The 23,132-nt window shown below is 56.1% G+C and overlaps 1 pseudogene; it reads left to right on the top strand.

Annotated features, from left to right (window-relative positions):
* The window catches only part of LOC116585787, a 111,742-nt pseudogene that overhangs the window by 87,089 nt on the left and 1,521 nt on the right, over positions 1–23,132 (top strand).

Consider the following 23,132-nt stretch of genomic DNA (forward strand, 5'->3'; position numbering starts at 1 on the left):
GGTGTGTGCGACGAGCTTGTCTGCCTCCAGAGCATTCCAGAGAGCATGAGAGCAGGTGCTCCCACCTGTCCCCGTCCTCCCCCGGAGCCTACATCGTTCTCCAAATGAACACGGTATAGGTACGACCATAGCTCTCCTGGAAGTGTGAAGTGAGCCTGTGTTTGAAGGTTTTATTTGATTTAACTCCTTATTAATGAGGGAAGTAGAGGTGGTTTGAGCCGTCCAGAGAGCCCCTGAGAAGAAAGTCCCTGAGCCTAGGCTCTGTGACCAGGATGGCTCTGGGTGCCATTGCTGGGGAGACAGATCCTGCACTCAGCGACCTCCAGCGCTGGCCCGGAAGGCTGTTGGCTCTGCCAGACGGCAGCTTCCGTCTCAGCAAACAGAGGGAACCGGGTCAACGTTGGCCTGTGGAGCTGGGTATTGCCCAGTCCGTGGACAACCAGGTCAGGACTGCATCCCATGGGCCCGGCCCCCTCCAAGGAGTACGTCGGGTTTCAGAAAAGGTCTCTGATCGTTTCCCGTTTTTGCTCCTGAGGAGTGTCTGAAGACCGTCGTCACACTCACACAGCCTGGTTCCCCTGTCCACCTGGAAGGGAGACCTCAGGAGAGGCCAGAGCAATGACCCATCTGGGGGCCGGTGCGTCACCCACAGTCCTAACTCGGGAAGCACCAAGCCACCGCCAAAGCAGAGAACTAGTGTCTTCTGATGAACCTGAAAACACAACAGGCGGCCCAACCCAAAGTAACCAAAGGAAATAAATCAGAGTACAAATCAGTGAACCAGAAAACCCAAGAAAAACAGAGAAAGTCAGCGAACTAAAATTTGATTTTTAAAAAAATGTATGAAAGACTTGTCAGACTGATGAGAAAGAGAAGCACAACTTAGAGCGTTAGGAGCCAGGTGACACCACGGCCAGTGACGCAGATGTCTGCTGAGACAGGAAGGGAGCATTACATATACAACTTCTAAAAATGGGCTCTAAGTCTGACAATTCAGACGGGAAGGACCAGCGCGGGCAACAAAGAAACCAGCAGAGCTCCCTCGAGGGGAGGCAGGGGACCTGAAGGTGCTGTGTGGCGTAAGAACTGCGCCTTTGCTCAAATCACTTTCTGTGAAGGAGATTCCATCCCAAATAGGGGCCCTGGCGAGTTGTACTAGATACTAAGTATTAATAATAATGATAATAATTCCACACAAAGCGGGCCTGAAAGCTGCATGGGGACTGTGCTTTCAGGCGCCTGTGAGGCCAGCGTCCCCCAGTACCTGTACCGGATGAGAATGTGAGAAAACAAAATGCAGTTATAGACCGTTGTCTCTCATGAATGTGCGTGATGTTCTAAACACAATTCTCCCTGATAAAATCCAATACTAGTAAAAATTATTCTAGGAAAATGCAGTTGGTCTTATAATCAATCAATTTAATCTATCAGGCTAACAATTCAAAAGGGAGAAATCGTTGTAGTAGACCAGAAAATATTTGACAAAACCCAGCGTCATATCAGCAACGTGGGTGTGGAAGAAATTTGCCCTAACCTGGTACAGAGACAACCATCCCTTACAGAAGTGCCCGCGGGTGACATCCTATGAAACGGTGAGAGACCGAGCTCTTCCCTGAGACCGAGTGTAAGGCCCAGATGGGCCCATCTATGCCTCCGTGAATGCTCCAGCCCAGGCCTGCCAATGTTCTAGTTCCGATGCTGCCCGATTTATGGGTTTCTTCCTCTGTGGCTGCGTTCTTGGGGTCCGTTCTAAGACCTTGAGCGGTCGTTCCTGCCTTGGGTCTTCCCCTGAAAGCTTACTACTTCCCCGTGTCGCTGTCACCCTCACAGGAGCAGTGCGCCCTGCTGTGAGCCCCACGCGGGGCTCATGGGGAGTCCGCCTGCGCCGGCAAACCTGGGAAAGAAGGGCTGCTGACGCTCTCGTCTGCGGTGGGAGTTTCTGTCCATTGGGTCTGGCTGTGAGGGGGCTGGGGCAGGGCCAGGGCCGTCCTCAGATGAGGAAGCCCCTAGCGGACTGGGCTGGGCAGGGCCTGGCCCACACGGGAGCTCCTGCACGGTCACCCCGTCTGGAATGGGGTGAAATGGTTTCCATTCAGTAAACTGCCTCTGACGCTCTGAGACATGGATTTGATTTACAGATGACGTTATGGAAACTGAAATGATTTCACTTACCGACTTCATGTATCAGCACATTTTTGAGAAAACCTAGAGGGAGCCCTGTTAGTTCCGGCCAAATCTGTAATTTCTCCCAGGTGCATCAGGTTCAGAATGTCACCGCACTTCACCCGTTTAACCCCACGTTGGGGCCCCTGGGCACAGTAAACAGATGCTGGGCTCCTCACCACGTGGCCACGCTGGGGCAACACAGTCCCCAAACCCAAGGCCCCCTGTTTGGTCTCGTTTTAGGTTTTCTTGTTAGTGGCCCCCAAGAGCTTCACTCCCATGCTGTGGTTGCTTCCTCTGCCTCCCTGTTGGGCCCCGAAAACAAGGCCAGACTAGCAAGGACGTTGTCTGCAAAGAGCAAATACCAAGGCAGAATGTAAGGGTCCATCCGTGAATGGGCTGTACAGACCGGCTGTCCCGAGTGTCCCAAAGCCTGTTTGCTTCTTGGTTTCTAGCTGTGGTTGTGTTGCTCCTGTTCCTAGGTGAGGCTCTCCCATTCTCTCCATCCATAGAGCCTCCCCCACAGGCCAAATCCTCTCCTGGATGACCTCGGCTGGGGCTGTGTGCAGGTAGGTGCTCTCCCCACCTGGGGTCGGGCCGGCTGCTCTCAAACCTCCCTCCCAACCAGCCAGTGGCTACAATGCAGGGTTTAGAGGCGCCGTCCTGGCGTGTCACCAGGAACCGACATTACAGAGGCGCCCTCGCTGGCCCTCAGCAGGGCACGTGCACCCACACGAGAGAGATGTGCTGCCTTTCTGATATGGTTTGATTTTGTAAGAGAACAAGAAGTAAGCTTGGATAAGTCACGCAGTTTTCTTAATCACTTGCTTCCTCCTTCCTAATGTCATTACCGCGTTGTCCTGGATGGTGTTACCAAGTCTAACTCACACATGTTTGTAAAGTTCTTGACGTTGAAATGCGCACAACCTAATTTCCGTAAATGCTTAAATTAACCTTCCAGATACATTTTTAAGAAATCCCAAGCTTGGGTTATTAAAAGCAAAACACTCGCTTCAGTGAGAGCTCTGGAATGCCGTGTGGGATCTTATGAAGATGCTTCCTCGGTTCTCCTGGAGGAAATAAACCTTGAGGACCTAAGATACAAGCCAGTGAGACGGGAACAGCACCAGGACTAGAACAGATTTATGGCATCATTAAAAGACAATTATTAGTTTATTACCAGAAGCACCAGTTTAATTACACACTGACCTTCAGACTGTTTTCCTTACGGGCAGGAAGCCTATCACGATTCCGGAGCTCAGGGAACACCGCCCATCCGCTCGTGCAGCTGAAACCGACTGCTCTTTCCTTAAACACAACTTTCCCTGAATGACCTGGAGGCACCTGGCCTCTGCTGGGAAGTCCCTTCTTCCTCCTCTGTGCATCTTTGTGCCTATCCTTACAAGAAGCCCCGGGCCCACCCTCGGGACACAGGACCACTTTCAAGTGTCATCTGAATTCAGAAAATTGAGTTTTTCCTTTAAATTGTTATTCATTTGGTTGAACAGTCTCAGGAATGACATCACAATTAAACTTGATACATTCGTGTGCAAACTTTCTAGAATGATCTCACTGATCATTGCTCTAATCCTAACTTGCCGAGTTACACCAACTCTGCAAGTGTGATGCCTATCACTTCGTGTCTTCAAACCGAGATACCGACGTGTAACCGCTCTGTACTCCTGTGGTACGCAGACACGCAAACGTCCATGGGGGCTGGCGGCAAGGGCACATGGGGCCTCCGGCATCCATGGGCACTTTCTGTCCAGCTATGCTCATCCCTGACCGAGGGTCATGTCCCTGAGCCTGGCAGATGTTGGCATGTCCCGGGACGGCCGGCGCACTGAGCGTCCAGCCAGCGCCTCCTCCCAGCCAGGCACAGTAACAGCGGACAGCAGTGTGCATCTGTGCCCTTGGCCGCTGGCCACACACGGCTTGAGCTGCTATGGGAGCCCCGCAGAGAACGGCTCCTGAGAGACCGTTTGGGAAAGGTGGTGTGAGATGAGGCAGAACATGTCTGTTCAAGGATGAGGCCGAGAAAACAGTCTATTTCAGCTGAACTTGGGAGAGGAGAAGGTGGTGAATTTGCTCAAAGTCACAGAAAAATCGGACATGGAAGCATCCAGTGACATGCGGCCAGACACCTGCAGTGTGTTTGCATTAGGTCCATGCGGTGGAGACAGAGCCCCCAGCCTCAGCATGGCGACCGTCCCCCAACCCGACAGGGGTCTCTTGGGGCACAGATCCAGCGGCTGACACGGTTCCTCCCTCTGGAGGTCCAGGGCCATCCACCACCAGTGCAGGGACCAGCATGTACCCGGCCCTGTCCTCAGAGCCGGGCACACTCCTGGGCCCTTCCTCCAAGGCCCAGCACTCTAACCAGGTGGGAGGAGCCCTCCACTTCTGGGACTCCAGCAGCCTGGTGAGAGCGAGCCAGGATCTCCCTGCATCACAGGGTCCCTCCTCCATGCCACCCACAGCATTCTTCTTGCCACCTGAGCAAGCTTGTCCACCAGTGCTGGGGTCCTGCTCCTACACCCCTGCCACAGCGTCCAGCCCACTCAGGGTGTCGGCTCCATCGGGGTCGTGGAGGATGCACCTGATTCATGTCTCAGGAGCAACGGGGACAAGGAGAGGCGGCACTGGGTAAGTGTGCTGACATGCGCCGTGGCCGCCAGTCCCTCAGAGCAGACAACCCAAAACAGCCGGGGAGCCCCAGGGCTGAGGGTGACTGGTGCTCGCTGGGAAAGCCAAGCAGGGAGATGGCATAGGAGTCCACATCCTGTCCTGGGAGGAAAGTGAATTTCCATTTAACGTCAGGAGGACCAGTGTTGGAGTCCATGCCTGGACCAGCCATGACCCTGGGAAACAGGCACAGACTCTCCTGTTCTCCCTTCCAGAGAGAGCGTATGCAAACAGATGTTTTCTGGGAACCCCTGCAGTAGTGCAGATGTTACAGACACGTTTCCACTAGTCACTGGTGTGGCATTGTCACTATAGGCACTGGTGGAGCATCATTGCTCTGTGTACTGTTGTGGTATCATTACTGGGGTGCTTGTGTGGCATCGTTATCATAAGTACCAGTGTGGCATCATTACTGTGGGTACCAGTGTAGCATTGTTACTTTGGGTATCTGTGTGGCATAGTTACCACAGGTACCTGTGCAGCATCATTACTACGGGTACCAGTGTAGCATCATTACTATGGGTACCAGTGTAGCATCTTGACTATGGGTACATGCATGAGATCATTACTACATACACCACAGCCCGTGTTCAGCTTAGTGATTGAATGACTGCCTCCCTCTCGGCTGGGGACATGATCAATGTGAGCAGACACAACTGCTCATGTTGAATCAGGAACGTGCCAGTGTATTTAGAGTGCCAGCCTTCGAGCCAGACTTCATGAACCTCTTCGGTTATGATGCCTCCAGGTCCACCCGGCACAAGTTGCCGGCTTCTGCGTGTGCAGACTCTGGCCCAGCATGCCTCAGTGTGGGCCTCCTGCTTCAGCACATCACTCACTGGATGTCCTCCAGCCACTCTCCTGTGGATGTCCCGTGACCAATGTGGGTGGCAGTGAGAAAAGGTGTCAGCACGTCCTGGTGTTGGTGGTGCTTGTGTTGAGCTCCCTTTCCTCATACAGGTGCCCTTACCACAAACGTACATACCTACCTTCCAAGTTACACTTAGAATATAATTGAGAGGCACAAAATACCGATGTGACGAAGGAAGTGGCCCCAGGGTGCAGCAGCGAGGCTAAAGGGAGCTCTGGATCCCAGACTCGGAACCTCTGAGTGTGGCCCACAGGCTCTGCTACAGGGAAGGGAGCAGGATGCCGGGCCTCACGGGACTCCGGCCAAGTGCCCTGCACTGCTCTGCCCTTGCGGCGCCCTGGGGATACCTGGAGCTGATCGCAGCGGCCTCTCCTCTGACAGGGGTGGGTGATGAGTGGGAGATGCGCCTGCTTGCCTGAGCCTGGGTGCAGCCGTCTTCCTGGGGAGGAGAGTCCCGCTGTCTCTAAGGCTCACTCTGAGAACGGGTCTGGGGCATTTCAATATGTCATGTGTGCTGAGCATCTAGTCGCCACTCAGAGCACATGCAGCAGAGACATGTACTTTCCACAGAATCCGGCCATTTCCCAGCTGGTGCCATGCAGCCCAGTGCTTGAGGGGCTCCAGCTGGGGTCCTCCCAGAATGAGCTGTGCTAGAGAGTCTGGGGGACAGAGCCAGTTACGGGGAAGCCACGAGAGTGCACGTGTCAGGACGTCCATCCCCCCAGGCAGGAATGAGACCCTCCCCCCGGGTGGTGTCAGGAGTCACCCCCGCTCAGCTGCAGGGAGCAGAAGCAGGGACCACGTCGCAGGCCTGGAGCTCCCTCCTGTCAGTGGTGAGGGTCTGACGCCCAGAAGGGGACCTGGACCTTGCCAGCCTGGCCGATCCGGGACAGCCCCTCCCCTGCAGATGGTTCAGAGAAATTCAGGTAGAACGAGTCAATGGAGCTCAAGGACCTCAGAACAGAAATATCTCCATATTCAGTGACTGGGAGGGTCGCAGCCCAAGTGAACAGACAGCAGCTGCCCCCATGGCAACGCTGGCGGCCGGGATCTGAGGACTGTGTTCCGGCCGCCATGGGTGACGTGCTTCCGGAGGAGGTAAAGCCAGACAAACGGAACCCAGGGAAAGACAGAGGAGCTCGGCGAATCCATCTGAAGCCACACAAGGATGACATGACGCAGTTCGAGACGAGGGTCGTCCTGACGAGGAAACGGCTCTGCAGCCGAGCTGGACATGGGACTGAGCACGGAGGGGCCACCTCGTGACGCAGCTGCGTGTGGGGCTGAGGGAGCCACCTTCCCGCTAAGGGGGACCCTGGAAAGTCCAGAGGGGATCCTGGTGGAAAGCCCCAATTTGGTGGACGGGAGGCGGTGTCCACAGCGTCCTCCTGCCCGAGTGTGAGGCCGAGGGGTGGACCTGCAGACAGACCACGCAGGTTGAGGGAAGTGGCGCTTCCCAGTACACTGTGGTGTCCCTTCCCGAATATGGTCCTTCTGCCGAGCGTGCGGGTGCCGATGACGGACCTCTGCGCTTCCATGCCCGCATGAGTGGTTTTGTGTACACGTGTGTGTGCCCACGTGTGCGTGCATGTGGGGGACTGTGCGCACAAGAGAGAAGGCTGGTCCCAAACATCCATGTGTCCTTGCCCAGCAGATGAGGCGTTCCTGTTGAGTTTCTTGGCAGGGGGACCCCCCCAAACCAGTGCCCTGTGGGTGGCCGGGAGCTGCGCAGTGCAGCCTGTCCCCGGCGAGGCTGTCCTGGGGTTTGGCACTGCTTCACTTCAGGATCTCATCCCCCCAAAGCACGTCCGGCGTCCCGGGGACAGGCCCGCGGCCCTGGCCTTCTGTCCTGTGGGCTGTGCGCAGGGAGAGCCGTGAGCACACCCCACCCCGGTCCTTCCCAGCACGTTGGCAAGTGGAACCAGGTATCCCGTTGTTTCCGAAACCGCTTCTCACTGGGGATGTGCTGGGCCTGGTCGCTGATTTGCGGTGAGAGTGGCACTGGGCCCGCATCCAGCTCCTGCTCGGTGGGAAATGTTTGCCCATAGACAGCATGCCAGAAAGTGCTGCCTGTGGGAAAAATGTCAGGACTTTTGAAAACCTGGTTTCTGATGGTGGGGGGCTGTGGCAGCTACCAGCTCACATTGGACCCTGTGCTAAAAAATGTTCTCTCCACACAAATGCTCTTTTCAAGGCCAGAGTTGGCGAGGAGAGGCTCTGTGCTTTATGGTCAATCTCGCATGGGGTTTCACCTGTTCCGACAGGAAGACAAAGGTAAGGTGCTTGGCAGGCCTGCGCAGGGCCCCAGAGACAAGCACGGTCACATGTCAGAGGGGCGGACTGGACTCCAGCTCTTCCTCGATTCCGACTTGAGCCACGGGTGGTTTTACCATTCTTCACTGAGCTGTTGGGGCCTTGCCAAGGACCCTAGCAAAACCATGACATGGCCATGGCCCTGGCTTCCCTCGGTGACAGGTTCCTGTGTAGCGTTGGGGAGGGTTAGCATCTCAGCAGACAAGTCTTGGGCTGTTGGGTCTGAGTCCCAGTGGTGGGCACACCAGGCAGACATAGGACCCTGGGGCCAGCTGCTCGCCAAGCGCCCTGCTCACGGTCCTCAGTGCACCTTCTGGATAAGTGCATTGTGTGCTGCTCAGTGGCTGATGGCAGCGGCTGGGGGCTGGCCCCAAGGAAGCGGTGCTGGCATTGTGAGTTCTGGGCAGAACCTCCCGATCCCAGCAAGAAGAGGCCGTCTGCCGGGACCGAGGACGCCCAGCCATGCCGAGGCCTGGGTAGACCCACCGTCCTCAGCCTGGAATGAAAGGCCCCAACGGAGCCCGTTCAGACACTTTGCCCCGAAACACGGGGACTGGATTCAAAGTCACAGAACTGCAAGACCCTGAGGTCACTGGGGCCAGGGGTTAGGGGTCACGGGGCAGATGTGCCTTTGAATCCCTCCGTCCCTCCGCTGCCTCTTTTCCTCTTGTGGCACTTAGAGAAACTTCATTATTTCAACACAAGCAGCTTGATTTACTAGAAATGCAGCCCACAGCTGGCGCTGGCTCTTCCGGGGACGAAGATGTTTCTCCTCGCGCGTCTGATCTCAGACTCAGTTTTAGAAAAGCCCCCGAGTCTTAACTTGCTGCAGACTCTTTTTTTTATGAAACTCTGAGAATTTAGGAGCCGTGTTTCATCTCTGACGTGCCTAGTAAGCAGCACGTAGGGTTTGTGGTGGCACAAGGGGGTCGTGGCCACTTTCTCTCTTCGGTGCGGGGGACACGGGTATGGGGTGACTTGGATGAGCCTCAGGTGGGGCCTGTCGGTGGGAATGCAGGATCCCCTCCATAGGCAACGGGGACCGAGTCACATGCTCTAGAGCCAGCAGTGGGCCTCCTCATGGGTGGAGACGTCTTACAGGCAGCGGACGGGGCCGTGATAGTCCGACGGGCAGCCACATGCAGGGAGGAGAAAGCCCAGCAGGGCGGGTGGGCAGCCGGAAGCCTGCGGCCTGCTTGGGCCAGGCACCACGGCACAGAAAGGATGTGGCCGTATGGGGGTTGCCTCGCGCAGACCAATGGAGGGGGAGGTGGACGTGCTTACCACATGCTCAGGGTAGACGGGAAAATGAGGCGAACGTCGGCCTTTTTAGAAGCAGAGTCCGTGAGTAGATGAACAACGTGCGTGAGCTTCTGTTCCATGTCCCTGACTGGCCTCATTCTCTCCCAGGACGTGCAATGGAGGTTCAAGTTCTCTCAGTTGAAGGGGTCCTCGGACGACGGACGCGCTCAAGTGAAGCTGCTCTTCCAGCACCCAGGCAGCGGGCAGATAGACGTGAAGGTAGGTGAGTCTACGTGGCCGTCAGCCGCACACGGGTGACAGCCGACCGGCAGAGGAGGTTTCTGTCCCCTGCGGCCGCAACCCCACTGAGCCCCGATGGCGGGACATCTGAAGAGCCTGGGGTCTGTGTCCTGTAGCAGGGCTTAGAGCTAGGACCGGGGTCACAGAAGCACGTTAATGGATTCTACTAAAAATTATGTTCCTCAGTAAACATTAACAGCCATGCACGCTCAACGGTGCACGAGGTGAGTCTGTCTATCGGAGAAGCAGCTGACCCCGGCTTTTGTAACAGGTCATGACCTCAGGGGCACAACAGCGAGCCAGGCACAGGTTCTGCATGGTTGGCAAGCTGAGTCTCTCCCTCTGCCCTGACCCCCTACGCACCAACTCTCTCTCTCAAAAAAAAAAACAAACAAACATCCATTTGTCTGTTGAAGGGCATCTTGGTTCTTTCCACAGTTTGGCGACTATGGCCATTACTGCTATGAACATTGGGGTACAGATGGCCCTTGTTTTCACTACATCTGTATCTTTGGGGTAAATACCCAGGAGTGCAATTGCAGGGTCATAGGGAAGCTCTTTTTTTAATTTCTTAAGGCATCTCCACACTGTTCTCCAAAGTGGCTGCACCAACTTGCATTCCCACCAACAGTGTAAGCAGAGAGAGTCAATTATCATATGGTTTCACTTACTTATGGAGCATAAGAAATAACATGGAGGACATGGGGAGATGGAGAGGATAAGGAAGTTGAGGGAAATTGGAAGGGGAGGTGAACCATGAGAGACTGTGAACTCTGAGAAACAACCTGAGGGTTTTGAAGGGGCGAGGGTGGGAGGTTGGGGGAACCAGGTGGTGGGTATTAGAGAGGGCAGGTATTGCATGGAGCACTGGGTGTGGTGCAAAAACAATGAATACTGTTACACTGGAAAGAAATTTAAAATAATAAAAAAAATAAAGACTCAATTGTAGCTATTAATACCAATTTAAAAAAAAAGAATACAAATACACGAGCAGCCAAAATTGAAAGTGTTTTACAAACTTCATTTTGCATGATTCAGTCTGTAAAACCAGCCCTTCTGTCTGTTTTATGCGCACTTGTGTTGCCGACAGCCCAGTCTTGGTATAACTGAAGACAAATGACAAATCCGGAGAAAGACAGACCCGTGAGATGCAGGAACCTGTGCCACTCGGACACCAGTCACCACAGTGCCTGTGTCTCATTCTCATGAAATCGGAGACACGGCACATGGGATGAGCTCATATCCAAATTCAGGTTTTAACATCTTTTTATTGAGTTTAATGAAATAATGTTCTCTATTTGCTTTTTAAAAAAGATTTTTATGTATTTATTTATTTGACAGAGAGAGAGCACAAGAGCACACTATCAGGGAAAGCAGCAGAGGGAGGGGGAAGCAGACTCCTGGTGAACAGGGAGTTCAATGCGGCACTCGATCCCAGGACTGGGGGACCCTGACCAGAGCCGAAGGCAGACACCCAACTGACTGAGCCCCCAGGCACCAGGCATATCTATCTGCTTTTTAAGTACGACGGTGACTGTACAGAATCTGCTGACGTTCTTAGCTTTAGGGAGCAGATAAAATCAAAGCCTGAACGTAGATGCCCTCGGGGTACCCGAGACACCCCGTGAGGGAGCAGCAGGTGATACAGCAGGTCTGGTCTGGACGCAGAGTGGGGAGACTTGCGGTAATTTCGTATGTGTCTCTCTCTGCACTAACACGATCGCCATGGGGACCGTCAGCACCACATACTCTCCATTGCTTGACTGATTGGCCTCTGGTGTGGGTGGGGGCGGGGGGGGGCATTAAGGGTTTCCTGCCGAAATCCTGCAGCCTCTTACTCTGGTGCATTCTGTGGGTGCGTGGGTGACGCTTTAGAAGTCGGCTCACGGCGGGGTCTCAGGGGTCCGTGCTCTTGCGCATTCCCGTGGCTTCCCCAGGGAAACTGCCGGCGTGAGGTGCATGCTTCCGTGGTATCACAGGGTCCTTTGATGGTGACGTAGGTGTCACTACATGGGAAGGCATTTGTTTTTGTAGTGTTTGGGGAAGTTTTGGTCTTCTGGATTCATGAGAGGAGTGGGCCTGGGAAATCCAGACCGGGCTGTGGGACAGGCAGTCGAGAACTTGGGGCATGGGTTTGGAAACCTCTCACTTTCCCTGGGGAATGTGTAGGCACTGGACCGGTTCCGTTTTCAGCTAATGAAGACAGAGAGCCCTGGAAGTCATGGGGGTGCGGGGATGGACACAGGAATTAAAGGGCTTGAAGCTTCAGTGATTTGCAGTGATTTCTCTATGAAAATTTACAATTGGGAACACGGTTAACTCAGCTACACATGGACAGCCTCCCTTCTGGGGCCGGTGGGCAGACGCAGAGGTCAGAGCCGAGGGCAGGTGCAGGTGGGGCTGGTGGGCATGTCACTTGGGGCAGGCAGACATGCAAGAGAGGAGCCGTGGCACTCTCTGCTGGGAGGGAATGTACTGTGTGGCTTCCGGGAGCGGGACAGATGCACGACGGCTCTTTCCAGAAGCTACCCTGAGCCACATCCCCGTGACTACCGCCTGTGAGGTACAAGAAAATGGGAAAAGATAGAGGGGAAACCTGGGCCCCATGAGAACACTCAGCATTGAGGCTCCATTTTAATGAACAGCCTGTGGCACCGAGCTCTGAGCTGGTAACCCCAGTGCTTGCAAATGAGTGGCATGAGTGGCACATTGCTTGCGTCAGAACTCGGGAACGGGTAATTGCCCAGAGAAGGCAGCGTTCCCGTCCACTACATCTTCTCGTTCAAGCAGTGATAACCATATAATGATTTTCCTCCTAGTATTTACTGGAAATCTCTGCACTGCTGGGCCCAGGTAGTGCCTCCCAAACAAGTGCAGCGGGAGAACTCCGGGGCCCCCAGCGTGTGAGGGGCTTGGGGCTGGCATACCGCTCACAAGCCTGGGTGTGTGCAGGGACAGGTCCTGACTCCAGGCTGCTTCTCGTGGCCACAGGGTGGGAGCTGCCACGTGTGGTTTTCTTCTTATCTCTTTCTCCTGACAGAACTGGGAAGCGAAGGACCTGCTTTCCTCTGCTCCGTGTGTTGCTGCCGTGAGCTGCGGATCAGGAGGACGGAGCCTCGGGGCTGATGGTGCCTCCCCAGCCCTCATCTCCAGTCCCTGACATCGCTCTGAGACCAAGTGTGCAAAGTACACGTTTCTCTGGTTTCACTTCTGCCGCCAGACCAAGCCACCGAGGGGCAGCTCTGCTTCAGTGTTTTAACTTCAGCACATTCCAGGCCTATTTTACTTGAACAGAGGAAGAGCAAATCCGTGTCAAAAGCACTGCCAGGGGAGCACCTGGGTGGCTCAGTGGGTTAAAGCCTCTGCCTTTGGCTCAGGTCATGATCCCAGGGTCCTGTGATCGAGCCCCGCATCAGGCTCTCTGCTCAGCAGGGATCCTGCTTCTCCCTCTCTCTCAGCCTGCTTCTCTGCCTACTTGTGATCTCTGTCTGTCAAATTAATAAATAAAATCTTTAAAAAAAAAAAAAAAAGCACTGCCAGGTTCATGCACAAACACATTTACCAGTTTGCAAGAAGGAGACTGTCCCAGGTGCCACTAAAGCCCAAGAATTCTGATGCCGCCCGTCCAAGGCTGCGGGCATGTGGGCAGAATGCCCGCCGTGCTTGTGAGGGCAGCGTGCTGAAGGAGGCAGGAGCGTGTCTCTGGGAGGATTGGTGGTGTGTGGCCATCGCCCAGCAGTGACCGAGCTGGTCACCTCGCCAACACCTGCTCCTTGGCCTGCAAGGAGTTGGCCCAGAGTGCCCAGTGAGGTGGGACGAGCCTGGCCGTGGGTGCACATTTGCATGAAAAACATCTAAGCATGTGGACGAGGAACGGATGTCGTGTCTCTGAACCTGAAACGTGGCTGTGGAGCCTCCGTGGCCAAGAGCATTGGTGCCACAGCATTTGTCCTCTATGTGGCTGACTCGGTAGACCTGGGATGCTGCCCAGGAAGCAGGCGGCGCAGGGAGGGAGCCATAGTGAGGCCAAGCCACCATGGGAGACACGCAGATGGGCCACTGGGGTGTCTATCTCTGTCTTTTTCTCTGTCTTCATCTCTCTTTCTGTGTATCTCTCTCTGTCTCTCTATCTCTGTGTGTGTGTCTCTGTGTCTCTGTCTCTGTCTCTGTATTTCTGTGTCTCTGTCTCTGTGTGTGTCTTTCTCTGTCTCTGTGTCTCTGTCTCTTTCTGTCTCTCTCTTTATATCTGTCTCTGTGTCTCTGTCTCTGTGTCTTTGTGTGTCTCTCTCTGTCTCTGTCTCTCTCTCTGTCTCTGTCTATGTCTTTCTCTTTCTCTGTCTCTCTATGTCTCTGTCTCTGTCTTTCTGTGTCTCTGTCTTCCTCTCTGTATGTGTCTCTGTCTCTGTGTCTCTGTCTTTGTCTCTTGCTGTCTCTTTCTGTGTCTCTGTCTCTTTGTGTCTCTGTTTCTCTGTCTGTCTCCTGTCTCTGTGTCTCTCTCTGCCTCTCTGTCTCTCTCTGTGTATCTCTGTCTGTATCTCTCTGTGTCTCTGTCTCTCTCAATGTCTATGTCTCTGTCTCTGTGTCTCTGTTTCTGTCTCTGTGTGTCTCTCCCTATCTCTGTCTCTCTCTGTGCCTATGTCTCTCTCTCTGTCTTTGTCTCTGTGTGTCTCTGTCTCTGCTCCTGCACTGGGCTCCTAAGTGGCTCATTCCAGGCGTGAAGTAACAGTGTTTGTGGGACTCTGGTGCTGGCCCTGTCTTGGTGTGGAGCTGTGTGCCTCTGTCTCGTGTGTCGCTGGTGAGACCCGCAGTAGCCACGTGAACAGCGACGCGGACAAGCCACATCTCCGAGCACCTGCCTTGTCCTTGAGTTACCAACACTGAGGAGAGGAGGTTCACGGGCAGAGATGGGAGTCATGCGCCGGCCGGCTCTGCCCTTGTGGCAGCAGGTGGCAGGCCTGAGTGAGCCCACCATCAGGGAGGCTCCGTGGGTCCACAGCCTACACGCTGGACCCTGTGCACAGGTGCCGAATGCCCTCAGTGCCCCGCTGTGTGGCCGCTGCACCTCCGTTAGTAGCATGTGGGTCTCTAACTCAGCCTGGCGTCCTTCTGCCTGGAAGGTTATTGAGTCCCCATTTTCAGGAGGAAGACTGAGGCCAGCCTGGCGGGAGCATGGCCAGCTGGCTCAGCGACCGCCAAGGCTCCCCTTGTGTCCGTGAAACTCTCCCTTCCCAGCACGAGGCGCACAGGTGTGCCAGCCGTGGGCCCACCTGTTTCCAGGTTTAAGGCAACAGGACCCAGCCTGGTCCCCATGAAGCCACTCCCAGTGGCCTCACCCTGATTTCGAGTCTTGGTGCCTCTGCCTGTGAGGCTGTCGCTTCCTGCAGACACGGAGCTGGAGGACGGCTATTCACTTCCTGCACAAACAGAGCTGGAGGACCGCTGTTCTCTTCCTGCACACATGGAGCTGGAAGACGTCGTCCAGCATCCTCTGTGTTGTTGGACGTGGGTGCTGGGACGTGGGGAGACGGCAGCGCTCAGAAGTACGGACAGGGATGGAATCCATGCTGCTCAGTTCTGCCGTACGGAGGGCGCGCCCTGCAGAGAAGCTGAGTCCGTCCGTCTTAACGACCTTCTGCTGAGCAAACCCTCTCTTGACTGGGCTCCACCACGGCGAAGGCCCTTCCCTTGGGTGGGACGGAGCTGCCTGGGAGCCACTCCAATGGCTGCAGCAGCACTGAACATGGGCTTTGGTGCCGGGAAGCCTGGCCCATCCCGATGTGGTCACCCAGCCTGGCCCTGCTGTCCGCGCACCCAGCTCTCGCTCCCGCGCTTTGTAAGCTGTTCCGTGGCAAGTATGGTCACTGTGCATGTCCCTCCTTCCACACCCAGTGTGGGGCTTGAACTCACAGCCCCAAGATCAAGGGTCCCATGCTCCCCTGACCGAGCCAGCTGTGTGCCCCTCATACACGTTGTTTTCAAGGACGCTTGGTAGCATAGGCCCGTGGGTGCAACCTGCTATCCTCGCCCGTGTCCTGCAGCAGCTGAGGTGGGCGGCAGGCCTCGGTCTCCAGCCGCCATGGGCTTAGAGCCACCAGTGAGTGCTGCGCGCCCAGAAGACAAGACTTAGGACTGGCCTGTGGAGGGCCGGGCTCGTCCCGCTCCCAGCCCGCCGGTCTTGGTCATTCCCAAGTAGGAAAGAAGGTGCTTTAGAACAGTGGCCTGTCAGGGGCTGAGGTCCATGTGTGCCCGGGGCCCTTTGTGAAAAAGTCTGTTCACCGGACACTTAACCACTCCGCTTTCAGATGAACTGAAAATGAACTCAGGCCCTGTGGGAGAACTCCGTCTTCCCAGAGGAGCTTCAGGAAACCCGATGCATGTCTGAGGTAGTGCTGGAGCCTATGGGGCATTTGGAAGCCACGCAGGATGTGCTCAGTTTCCCTCAGAGCACGTGAGTAACCCACGACCCCAGGACTTCAGGCCTCTTTCCTTGTGTGGCTTTATTCTGCGGACTGTTTTGAGGGGAGGATTTGGGGTGGGTGAAGGCTGCCCTGGGGAGCGGCCCCAGCTGCGTGTTTGGTCCTGGGAACTGGAAATGCACCCGATGCACCTGCTGGGGCGGGCCTCGGGGAGCGGGCTGGTTTTGTTTTCTTCCTGATAGTGATGGTCACAGTTTTTATCAACCTATCAGCCAAATCATCGTCTCATGACTGCTTCTTTCTATCCCTTCCATAGACTATCTCTGTTGGGGTCTGTATTCTGGACATCAAAATAATACTGACTTTTGGATTAAAACATTGTATTTCAGGGGCACCTGGGTTTCTCAGTAGACTAAGCCTCTGCTTTCAGTTCAGGTCATGATCTCAGGGTCCTGGGATGGAGCCCTGCTTCAGGTTCTCTGCTCAGCAGGGAGCCTGCTTCCCTTCCTCTTTCTCTGCCTGCCTCTCTGCCTACTCGTGATCTCTGTCTGTCAAATAAATAAATAAAATATTTAAAAAACATGGTATTTCAGTTCAAAGACCTTGGTAAAGAGATACGTGCAAATATGCCCCCTTTGGCCCAAACTTAACAAGAGAACAACCCTAAGGGCAGTAATCACTGTCAGGCTTTTTTTGAAAATTCAGGGCATGTCATGCTGTGCTGCACCCAGACAGCCTCCCCTTCTCCCTGTGGAGGCGGGATCTCATCACAGCAGCATAGATGGGGAAACTGAGGCCCAGGGTGCTTTGTGGGATGCCCACACCCCCAGCTTCTGTACAGCGGAATGAAGGGCATATGAGGCCAGGCTGGCCTCAACAATGATGAGCTAGGGCTTCTTTCCTTCGTGTTTAAAAATTGTGGTAAAGCATATACAGCATAAAATTTCCATTTTAACTACTGTTAAGTGTACGAGTTGGTGTCATTAAGGACATTGTCATCACTAGGGAGCCATGCCCACCGGCATCCCCAGCTGTTTCCATCCTCCCTCCCCCAGCCCTGAGTCCACTTCCTGACTCCATAGACACGCTCTTCCAGATACCACGTACATGGGTATCTGTACCCATGTTCATGGGACGAACGCTCTCTGTCCAGGCTTCATCTGTGTGGCACATTAGTCACAGGTCTCTCTGTTTGGGCTGTGCAGTGCCCTGTCCTTGGACACGCCAGCTGTGCTGGCCTCTCCCCTGTCCATGAGTGCGTGGGTGGCTCCATCTCCAGCTGCGTGGGCACTACTGCACAAATGTTTACTCAGTCCTCGCTGTGTCCCGAGGAGTGGGACTGCGGGGTCCTGGGCTGTCGGCCGGGCTTCCCACCTGCACCCTGTGAGTGATCCTTTTCCTGCCGTCCCTGCCGACTGATTATTTTCCTCTTTTTAAAGATTTCAGCCACGCTTGTGGGTGGATTTCTTGGCGATTAGTGGTGTGCAGCGTATTTTCACGTGGTCTTTGGCCATTGGTGTATCTTCTCTGGAGAAATGTCAATTCAAGTCCCTTCCCACCTTTCAAGAGGGTTGTCTCCTTGTGGTTAGTGAAAAGCGCCCTCTCTATGCATTCCGGGTGTTAACCCTGCGTCAGAAACACGACCTGCAAATGTCTTCCCCCAACCTGTAGGATACCTTCACTTTTTCTTCCCTTGAAACTGTCCCCTGATGTCCAGAAGGGTATAATTTTGGTGAATCCAATATATCTGCTTTCTTGCTGCCAGACAGCCATGTGTGGTGACCCCCCCACACCTTGCGGACCCCCACCCTGAACCCGTGAGGCTGTGCAAACGGTTTGCAGCTGGTTGTGAGCTCGCCCAGACAGTGGGATGTAGGCTTCGGACAGGATGCCACCACCTCAGTTGAGGCTGCTCACGTGCCACAGAGACCTGCAGGCCACCCACCCTGCGAGAGCTCCCCAGACCCACACGCAGCTCTGGCTGCCTTCAGGGACTGCTGCTGCTCTACGCGTCCTGGGGGTCTGCATGGACGTCTAGCCGCCGTGGGCCGTGATGTGCCACAAGCTCCAGCCAGGCAATGCTGGCCACCCCATCACAGGGTGGGAAACCTCGGCTGCTATCTGCATATCCAGACACTTCCCTTGTAAGACTTTGGTGTAAAACCGATGGAGTGGAGGGAAGTCGAGCTCAGACCTTGGTTCCCATCTTGTGTGAGAAGCAGCCGTGCCTCAGGGACAGAATTCAATCTGGCCATGCTTCCCTGCATTCCGGGGAACTGAGGAGAGGCTCCATACAGGTTCCTGCTTCCCCACCTGCAGGCCGTGCCCTCAGACATGCTGGCGATGCCTGGATGGGTATGTCGCACCCAGACCGGCCATGGCAGGTGGCGTAGCCAGTGGGTGGAGGCCAGTGTCCTGGAGCCATGGTCCTCGTCACCTGCCATCTGCTGCCCTCAGCAAAGGTGGTGTGGACCCCACGCCAAGCATCCCTGACTGTCAGGCACCATGGCTCACAAGGAGGTGGACATCTCCACGGCACCAGCTGCAAGAACAGGGGCCTCCTCTCCCCATCCCGGGCATGGACACCCGGCCCAGCTCAGTGAGGACAGCCTCATCTCCCGCTGAGCGCACACCCACCGCTCAGCACTAGGGGAATTACCGTGCTGTGGAGGCAGACCCCACACCTCGCACAGGCCCATCACTGCTCCATCCCCTTCTCTCAGGGCCTACTGTGTGCAGGGGGGTGTTGTTGGGGGCGGACGTGGGACAGAGCTGCACGCGGATGGGGATAGGTCGTGTGAGTTCGGACACAGGCGCTCAGGAATATGTCAGGAACCCTCAGTGAGGGGACCGGGGTCCAGGAAGGCCACACCCCGCCCTGGGAGTGCAGTCCCTGCGCCGGCTCTGGCCACGGATCACCTTCCGCCCCAGGGGTTCCTGCAAGGCCCCAGCTGAGGCCTTGAGGGCCTTCTGTCATGACGGAAAATGAAGTCACTGGTGGTGCTGTGTCACCAGCGGTGTGGACAGGGTTTAGAGCTGCCGTCCCCACAGGACAGAGGACCAGCAGACTCGAGTGTGCAGTGGCCACCTGCATCCGCTTAGTTAGCAAGAACGTACTTTAACGGGGACAAATGTGGCTTCTAGAATGATGGCCTCCAACCCAGGGATCTCCCAGAAACAATGCCAGTCAGCATGGCCCACGGCCACTGACCCGTCCCTCCTCTGAGCCCACAGAGGACACTGTGGGGCCTTTGGTACCCATCTGTGTGGACTTGGGTCCCCTGGGGAGCTGGCAGGGCTGGACTTCCACCTACTGTCCCCACCACCCCAACCTTGGCCGGTGCCATCTTCGTTCGGAAGCACGGGCATTCTGTAGAAAGTGAGAGTTGGGGGGACGCCCACTGTTGAGTCCAACAGGAACCGCCTTCAACCAGCATCTGCACGCTGACCTGCTCTGTGGGGCAGTCCCAGTGAGCCTTCATTCCTAGACAGTCAATGAGCCACAAAGAGCCTCGAACAGGTGGATCCCCGCACACCTGTGCCGTCCATGCCATGGCCCAAGGTTACATGGTCGCTGAGTGCAGGAGTCCATGCAGGTGACTTGCTGAGGTTCCTAGGCGACGGGCTGTGGGCCGGGAGCTGGCCGGCAGCCCCAGCTCAGACGGGGTCTCCATTCATGCTGCCTCCTCCGCGCCTGTTGGGGAAGCTTGGCCACAGGGAGTGGGTGAGAGGCTGCCACGGGAGCTCTGGCCAGTGTCTGAACCCCGGGCCTGCACCTCCTGATTTACAGAAAGCGCAAACCTGGTGGCCCTGTTGGCCTGAGGTTGGGCACGTGAGCACCGGAGGCGCTTTCCTTGGTGAGAAGGGGTGGGCATAAGTTGCACGGGGCTCCCCTATGACCACGGGCCTTGACCACCCCCCAGAGCAAGTGCCCGGGAAGGAGGGAGTGATGGGCCAGCTGCGAACGTGACGTGAACGGGAAGGACCCTGGGTGGGGGAACAGCAGGCCCCCCCACTCACAATCCATGGCAGTCCTGCCGAGAGCCAGCCTGATGCTAGCTAACGGCACAGGCTTGGCAGAAACTGCATTTCAGAATCTTCTGGAAGAGCGAGTGGGGGCTTAACGTGTGACCACCAGGCACATGGCAGCATAGATCAGGCGTCCCAGACAAAGCTCCCTGCTTGGGCCCCTCTCCTCCTCACCGGCCATTCTCTCCCTGTTCACGGCTTGTTCCCAAGCTCGGTGGAAGAGAGAGAGACAGGATCACCGGCAGGGGCAGCATCCCAAAGTGTCCACTCACAGTCCTTCCTGCCACACGGACCTGAGTGAGGACAGAGGATACTCTCTTGGAGACGCACGATGGACATTGGCAGAGAAAGGCAGCTGGGGCCATGAGGCGGGATTTTCTTAGGCGTGAGGGCCACCAGGCCCACAGGGCCGCCTGACCAGGCAGCGGGGTCCCTGCCCTTCTGAGGTGGATGCAAGGCAACGTCCGGCTCCCACGTGTTGGTCGGTTACTGGGGGCCCCAGGCGAGGGGAGTGCATTTTCCCTGGTGTTCTCCTGCGGTCGCGTCTGCATCGGATTCTTAGTACTGACTGCAGAGCGAGGGGGACCCTTGTCCCCAGGAAATCGCCTCTGTGGACGTCCCAGTGTGGGAGGTGTGTCTCTTCATTGGGCATGGAATTTTCCAGTAAAATGTTGGCCAGAGCAGAGAGAAGGCCCGGGGCCCCGGAAGCCTCCCGCGGGTGGGTAACTTTTGTCTGGAGCTGCCGCGGCTCCGGACCCGCACCTCGTGCCAACGGTGTTGAGCACCAGGCACTCAGCTTGAAGACCGTGAGCCCAGGGAGAGGCCACAGGCAGACGGGGCAGAGCTGTGTGGGGAAGTCAGACTTGATAGCATCCCAATGAGGTGCCACCACTGAGCTTCCACGTCAGTAAGACTCACGACACTCTAACCACATCATCACTGAGTAGGACGGGTGTTGACACGTGAGCGGGCCAACGGAGCGAGAGCCATGGTGACCCTGGCATGGCAGCGTCCGATGCTTTCTCCCAGGAAGGCAGAGCAAGAGCCTAGCGAGTGGCCTGCACTGGATGGCGAGGGCAGGGACAGTCCGGTAGACTCCATGCGGGTTGGGCGGTCAGCCACGGGCCTCAGGAGGGCACCTGAATGGGTCCCCATCTGACCAGATGGCGGACAGGCTGGATTTTCCCCTCCCAGGCCTGTTGTCCTGGGGAAGCGCGGTCTCAGGGAGACTCCTTCCTTCCAGCCATCAGCTGCCCTCTTGGGCATTTGGGATCTTGGTTTTCCCTTGCTCTGTCCGGTGGCCACTCACCAGGAGCTCTGTGGTGTCTGCCCCCAGTGTCTTCCAGCTGTCACCACCTTTGCGCAGGTCCTGACCCTTTTCCCCAGGAGCACGGTCACCTGTCTCTCCGGTTCACACTCCATCCACAGAGCCTCTGGGACAGTTGGGAACTGGGCCCCGCAACGGGCCAGCACTCACAGAAGGGAGATCCGTCCGCTCAGACGTGTCCTGACCAATCCAGGCAGCTGGTGCATTGAGACAGGCTGTGGTAGAGATGGGGTTTCTGGTGGAGAAGACTTTCCCTGGACACACGGGGGATTTCAATGTCGATGCACTGATTGGAGGTGTCGCTCTAGAGACCAAAGCCACAGACCTGAGGCAGGACAGAAGAAGAAGGAACATTTGCTCAAGCCTGGGTGACCTCGTTACTCATGTCTTTGCATGATGCTCATGGGTCTTTACTTCGTTACAGGAAAAGTTTCAGGTCCTAAAACACGAGAAAGTTGGTAATTGTGCAAGCTGCGACTCATGTTCCCAGTTGTTATCTTGGCCACCACGAGATCTTTAAAAACGTTTTATGAAGACAGAGGTCATCAGGACACACATGCTGCCAAGGAAGAAAGGGGCCCGACGTGGGGGACAGGGGATGGACAGGGGTGGGAGGTGGGAGTGTCTGTCCCTGGGGGCACGTGGCCCTCTCCCCAGCCCTCAGCCCTCTGGTCCGTAAGGCCCATGGCGTCTCCACCAGTGTGGCTGTGCACTGTGAAAGGGCCTGACTAGACCGTGCACGAGAAGAGAACTGGTGAAGTTATGGGTTTTGAGGGTGAGCACACAGCAGGACCAGGCCCTGGGTGGAGTGGCCTCCTCCTTCCAGAGGCAGGTGTGTCCTCACGATGCAGTAAACCCCATGCGCTGTTGCAGTTGTGGTTGTGGGAGGACGGCGTGTGGGCCACTTTGTCTGGAGCTTGTGGATCTCGGTGCCTCGTGGCAGGGACCGTACCGGCCATCCTCCAGGATGGGCTCAGTCCACCCAGCACCGTGTCCCAGTGCTCGTCCCTGTGGGATCCGTTCCTTCCTAAGGCAAATGGTCCTCACTGTACAGACAGACCACATGTCCCTCACACGTTCACCAGCTGAGTGGGCCTCCAAGCCATGCTGTCTCAGCAGAGTCAGGCCAGTTTGAGGGACAAAGCTGCCAACATCATACTCAGAGGGAGACAACGCGACTGACTGCATGGGGTGCCTGGAGCCCCTGTGACCCGGGCCTTCTTAATCTGTCCTTGAACGGTGAGCAGAGAACTACTCCGTGGCACCCATCACCATGAGACATTTCAGGGAAACACTGCTCTGGGGGTCCCGGCACTTCCTATGTCTCTCTTGCCCCGCGTGGGGAAGTCTCTGTGTCAGGCCTTTGTCACCCGGCGGGCGGGTGTTACAGTCCGCTGTCGCCCGGGGCCCGGCTGCACACGTGTCACCCAGAGAGCCTTGTGGGGACCCACAGCGAGAAGCCAGCTGCCCCACACAGCCCTCGACCTCGGCCTGAATCGACTGCTATGTGAGCTGCTCTCAGGGGCCTCCCTCAGTGTCTGGAAAAGATGGACTTGGGGCGTTCAGTCGGTTCAGGGTTTCAACATCGTTGTCCAGGTGTGGGCACAAGTCGGGGGTCAGCTTGCCTTGACTTCGGGCATGGGGTCTGGGCAGCTCCTGGGTCCTGCCGGGGATGGGAGGGCCACCGGGTAAGGTGATGCGGCAGCAACCATGTGACTATTAGGGCACTTCCGTAGGAGCATGTACTTCAGCTGCTGGAATATTTTGCTCATGACTCAGAAAATGC

This window comes from Mustela erminea, chromosome 3 (genome assembly GCF_009829155.1).
Source record: "Mustela erminea isolate mMusErm1 chromosome 3, mMusErm1.Pri, whole genome shotgun sequence".
In the NCBI taxonomy this organism is placed as follows: domain Eukaryota; kingdom Metazoa; phylum Chordata; class Mammalia; order Carnivora; family Mustelidae; genus Mustela; species Mustela erminea.